The sequence below is a fragment of the Numida meleagris genome, chromosome 18, assembly GCF_002078875.1.
Source record: "Numida meleagris isolate 19003 breed g44 Domestic line chromosome 18, NumMel1.0, whole genome shotgun sequence".
In the NCBI taxonomy this organism is placed as follows: Eukaryota; Metazoa; Chordata; class Aves; order Galliformes; family Numididae; genus Numida; species Numida meleagris.
The window spans coordinates 4,721,589-4,727,377 of NC_034426.1; positions in this window are offsets into that span (position 1 = coordinate 4,721,589).

Genomic DNA, 5,789 nt, shown 5'->3' on the forward strand with positions numbered 1-5,789 from the left:
CCTCCTGTGTGGGTTCAACCCGAGAGAGGACAACAAAAACTGTGTTTGTATTTGATCCCAGAGACACCCCTTAAGATCACCCAGCCCTGAGGAGCACCATGTCAGCAAGGGTATTTCAGCACACCTGGGCAGACAGGAGATGTTACCTTTCTACGCTACTGAATTTCCCCCTGTGTGACCCCCCCCCGTCCCCTCCTGGCTCGGATGTGCTGTCCCAGCCTTGCCAGGCCACATGCTGTGAGCCTAAGAGATCACTGCTGTTCCTCCAGGCTGCGGGCACAGGGAGCACACTGCATCTCCCTGACCTCAAGGCAGACAGTGGAATTGAAGCTGCTGATGTGTGGGCACGAGCGTGCAGGGAGGGCATCTCTGTGCAGGATGAAGCTCACGTTGCCACCTTCCAGCCATGAGATGGAGAGGCAGAAGGAAAAGGGCCAGGTGGAGCTGTGATGGGCACGGTGTGGAGCCATGCTGGGGTTATTGCCTCCATCTCCTCAGGATGGCAAGAAGGGAGAGGTGCTGGGAATTCTCCCCTACTTCAGTTGGGAGTTGCCTCATCTCCAGATCATTATGGATCTGCCGCCCATTGTGTCACCGTGGATTGGTGCCAAAAGATCTGGAAGTGTTTTTACTGCTCTCTGCCCACTAGATCCCCGTGGTGGAAGGAGGACAGAGAGCAGCTGCATCCCCAGCTCTTTGCAGGGGGCCCAGAACTCAGTGCTCTGTGTGGATGTGGACACAGTGTCAGGACCCCGCTGTTTGCTTCAGGGCTCGTGTGGACGCCCCGGCTGGGAGGAACGCTTTGCTCTCCCCGTGCTCCAGCACTCTGCTCTGGCAGCTCCATCCTCCGAGGCACTATAGAAGCAAATTGAAAACCTGGGTGTTTGCAGAGGATTAGTGCAGCACGGCCAGGAGCTGATTCACTTTGGAGCGGTGCTGGGAGTGGCTTTGCTTCACGTGGCATTTTGTGCAGCATGTTGCATGCAGGGCAGTTTGGGAGCTAGAAAACCCCTGCACAGGTGAGAAGCCCTTGGTTTGGAGACGTTGGAAAGGAAACTCATTCTGGTGCCAAGTCCAGAGGACTGGATCTGACCAGACAAGCTCCTCTCTGAAGGGTGTATCAGAACTAAAGGCTTTTCCATTGTCCTCTTACTGGGCTGTTGAGTTCTTCATCCCATGACTTCTTTTTGACCCTTCTGATTTCTCCATTTACATCTCTTCTGCGCTCAGGGACACCTCCCTCAGCTCAGAGGCTCAGCCTTTGTCTTAGGGACTCCCCCCTGTCCATACATAAGTGCAATCTCCAGCCTCTCTCGCTGAGCTTACAGCCTGGTGCTGGGTGCAGATGAATTTCCTCCTCTCCCCATGCGTGGGCCACCCGAAAGCACCAGGCTGGAGCACAACTGCTCATCTTAAGCCCTACACGTACACAAAGACAGCTCGAGCCTTCAAGCACCTAATGTTAATTGGAAATATAGAATCATAGAAACAGAAAGGTTGGAAAAGAGCTCTCAGATCCCCGAGTCCAACCCCACCCTACCATGCCCACTGACCACATCCCTCAGTGCCACATCCCCATGGTTCTGGAACACCTCCAGGGATGGGGACCCCCCCCCCCACTCCCTGGGCACCTGTGCCACTGCATCACCACCCTTTGGGAGTTGTTGTTCCTAATATCCAGCCTTAGTCCCCTGGCTCCATGGGATCAGATAGATTTTCATGATCCGAGCGTTAGCATTCACAAAGACAGACATGATGGGGGAAAAGCCTGGAGCAGTGCCCAGCACCCATCCTGCCATAGCTCGGGGCTGAGCCCCGCTCCGTGCTCAGGTACCGGCAGGGTGCTGCTGTCCTGGCACAGCCTTCTGCAGCAAGGAGGGTTTATGAGCCCATTTCTTAGATAACAGCACTTGCCTTAACCTCTCCCCTGGCTCTTCTCCCTCTGTTATGTTGCTGTTAATTCTGGGGATATTTCTTCATCTCCTGACAGTCCAAATGCACCAGCGGAGGTAATAAACAGAACATTAGCTGTGCTTTGTCAGAGTGAACGAGGCTTCCCTGATAAAGAGTCACTGGGGCTCGACAAGAGGAGTTACTCTCCCGGGCAATGCCTTCGCTGTGTTCGGCTCGGAGCCATTCCCCCTGCTGAGCAGTGCTGGGCGAAGCAGTGATGGCCACGATTGGCTGAGCTGGAATAGCAACGCACAGGGCAAACCCTCACCTTGAAATGGGTGAAACCAAGGGTCCAGGGGGTCCCCTTCTGCTCTGCACTGGTGAGACCTCACCTGGAGCACTGCCTCCTCAGAGCAGGAGGGACATGGAGCTGTTGGAGCGCATCCGGAGGAGGGCCACAAAGATGATCCCAGGGATGGAACACCTCCCTGCAAGGACAGGCTGAGAGCTGGGCTGTGCAGCCTGGGGAAGGGAAGGCTCTGGGAAGACTTCACTGTGGCCTTCCATTATCTAAAGGGGGGCTGTAGGAAAGAGGGGATACCGTAGTGCGGTCTGTTGCGATAGGGCGAGGGGAAATGGCTTCAAATGAACAGAGGGCAGATTTAAATTGGGTATAAGGAAGAAGTTGTTTACAATGAGGGCGGTGAGGCACTGCACACGCTGCCCAGAGAGGGGTCGTGCCCCATCCCTGCAGACCCCCAGCATCAGGCTGGAGGACTCTGAGCACTGATGGAGCTGTGGGTGTCCCTGTGCATTGCAGGCAGTGGGACCAGATGGCCTTTAAGGGCCCCTTCCAACTCAAACCATTCTGTGAATGCAGCTCCTACCCCTGACCCAGGCAGCATCCCCGGCCCTTGGTCTTGCTGAGCACCCCGAGCATCCCTCTGCCCTCACCGCCTGCATCTCCTCCGCTGCTGTGAGCTGGTACCCACACGAGGATCACAAAAATAATGCTGGGGGCGGCGGAGGCTGCTCGTTCATTCCTGGTTGCGTTTGGGTGGATGTGAAGTATCAGCCCGGAGGGGCCCGATGTGGCAGAACGCTGCAATGCTCCTGGGCTGCCAGGGAGCGGCCCGACGTGGCATCGCCCCAGCAGCTCCAGAACCATCCCAAAGTGATGAGCTTGCAGGGAGGCCGCGGGTCTGAAGGAGATGGATGTTGCATGGCTTATCAATTTTCAATCTCAACACAGCGAGATATTTGTCAGGCTGCGGGGAACAAACACTTGTAATATTTAAAGGGGGGAGACGCTAATGGAATCCACTGCAGATCACCACTTTCTGTTCCCCTGGGCTCATTCTTTTTCTCTTCTTTCAGGTTTCTTTTCTAAATAACCTTGTTTTTTTAGCTGACGCCAGCCAATGGAAGCTGGAGGTTTTCATGCAAAATGCTGATTTTCTTCGTCTCCCCTCCCTCCTTCCCTTCCTAAAGGTTTATGCATTTATTTGGATAAAAGGTTTCAAACAGTAAAGAACTGTCTGCAGTAATTTGTGAAGATAATAGATTATCCTGGGAGGAGGCCTGGGCTGAAAATTTCCTACTGCAGAATTCAGTCCTTGCCATTTAGTGATTTCATTAGGAGAGAAAGAAGGAGGGCGAGCGAGTAGGAGAGAGAAGAACAGAATCACTGAGCTCAGTTATTTGCCAGGGTGAGTCCTCCCGTTCTTATTGAGCCCGATCCTCACCCACCGGTCAGGGCTGTGCACGGAAGGAGTTGCACCCAACCATGGGAAGCAGCAGAACGGCTCCGTGTCCAGGGATGCTCAGCTCCATCCGCGTGGAGCCGGACCAGCTCCCCATTCCAGCTTTAGATGACAGTTCTATTCATAAGCGCTCATTAGCACACGCGGAAGAGACGTGGTAATGAATAGGGGCCATCTCCATCGCTGATCGATGGCTGGCTCTTCTCAGCCGCCGTTCATAGGCGCCTCCAACACCTTCCTCTGGCTGTTTAATAAACACACGCTGCTCCTGTCCGGGCCGTGCCTTCGAGATTGACTAATCACTTATAAACAACCTGTAAATGGATGGTTAATGAGAACCGCATGAATAATTGCTTTTCCATTTTGCTGCCTAACCAGGAAAAATGCAAAATGAGATTGCCCTTCTTTTTTTTTTTTTTCGGGGTAGCCCAAAACGGAAAAGTTTTTCGGCTCTTTATTTCTTGCCATCCAGGTGCACGAGCAGAGGAGCCCGCAGCGCCTTCACCAAACCTATGAGGTGAAATGGGAGCCTGTGTGCAACACACAGTGAAGCAGTTTTCTCTTATTTTAGGCTGTGTAACACACATTAAAACCGTTTTCTCTTATCTTGGGCTCGTTTTCTCTGCTTCTGAATTTCAAAAATTAAGTTGAGGCAGATGTAATCGTGGAGCGACGTTCTGAATGGAAATGATTTTATTTTCCCATTCTGGGAATAACGGATATTTTTGAAACCCAGCGTGAAAATCTTATGGCATAGAGGAAAAAAAGAAACCAACCAACACTTTCTGTCATTTACTGAAGATGGCTGAAAGAATTTCAGATCACCGCATTCTTCACATGCTCCTGTCATCCTCCTGCAGCTTTGTCACCAGGAAGATGATGTGATTGTAACCTGCATGGGGAGACTGACCTCCAGGAATATATATTTGTGGACAATTTGACGTTTCCGTGGGCTTTTAGGATTTATCTGGTTGGTTGCTGTCTCTGTCCACTGATAGTTCCAGCTCAGGAGCTCGGAACGTGGTGTGGACTGAATGCAGATGGGCTCTGGATCCGGTTTATTTCAACTTGCTCAAAGTTGTGCGAGGATTCTTTATTCCTTTTTAATGGTTAATTTGGGTTCAGCTTATAAAACCGATCTCTAATTGAGTGAGAGAAATTCAAGAAGCTTCAAACACCCTTGAACAGACTGGTTCGCACCGGGTTATAAGCCCATTTTGCATTAAATCAGGATTCCTCCTGTAAATGAGACCTTCCCTGTAATTGCTCTGGAGCTGCTTATTCTGATTTCCTTGCCTCTTTGGTTCTGGTAATTTGCCTCCAGCAAAACACTCGGGACGGACAAAATGCAGAGGGAGGCAGGGGATGCTCGGCGGTAATATCTCCCTGCTACAAGCTTTTCCTCTCTTCCTCTGCTCCCATCTCCAGGCAGGAAAATTCTGCACAGCCAAACCCAGTCACACCGCATGCACTGGGGGGCAGAGGGCAAAGCTCTTTGCCCAGGATGAGGGCATCCCTCGGGTGTACTCCATCCATGTTCTGGGCGGCCAAAGGCATCCAGAGCTGAATTGGACCTTCCCTTGGGCGTGCACCCAGCCCTGCACACCTGGGCACAGATGGGTGCAGGCACAGCTGGGTGACAGCGCATCTGGGTACCAGCACAGCTGGATGCAGGCATATCTGGGTACCAACACAGCTGGATGCAGGCAGTTCTGTGTACCAGCACAGCTGGATGCAGGCAGTTCTGTGTACTGGCACATCTGTGCATCCCACTCCCTCTCACTGCCTCCTGCTGCTGGACCAGGCGGTGCACCTACTGCCTTACAAACACGACAGCCGCAGCGGGGGGTGATCAAATGCAGCAGCCACTGGAGGTATTCCCTGCTGCAAGTATAAGGAGAAGAGCAAACACTAGAGACAGAGTAATCCGTGCAGTAAACGCAACCAGTGAGCATCCTCAGCGGGGATGCTGGTGATGTTTCTGTGCCCAACCTGTGTATGATGGCTCTGTACTTGGGCGTGGGGTGGTGACCGTGGCCCCGTGTGTCTGCACAGCCCAGCATAGGCAGCGGGCAGCCTGGTGAGCGTGGTCTGCAGTAACACGGGGACAGATCTCCAGGAGGCAGCTAAATA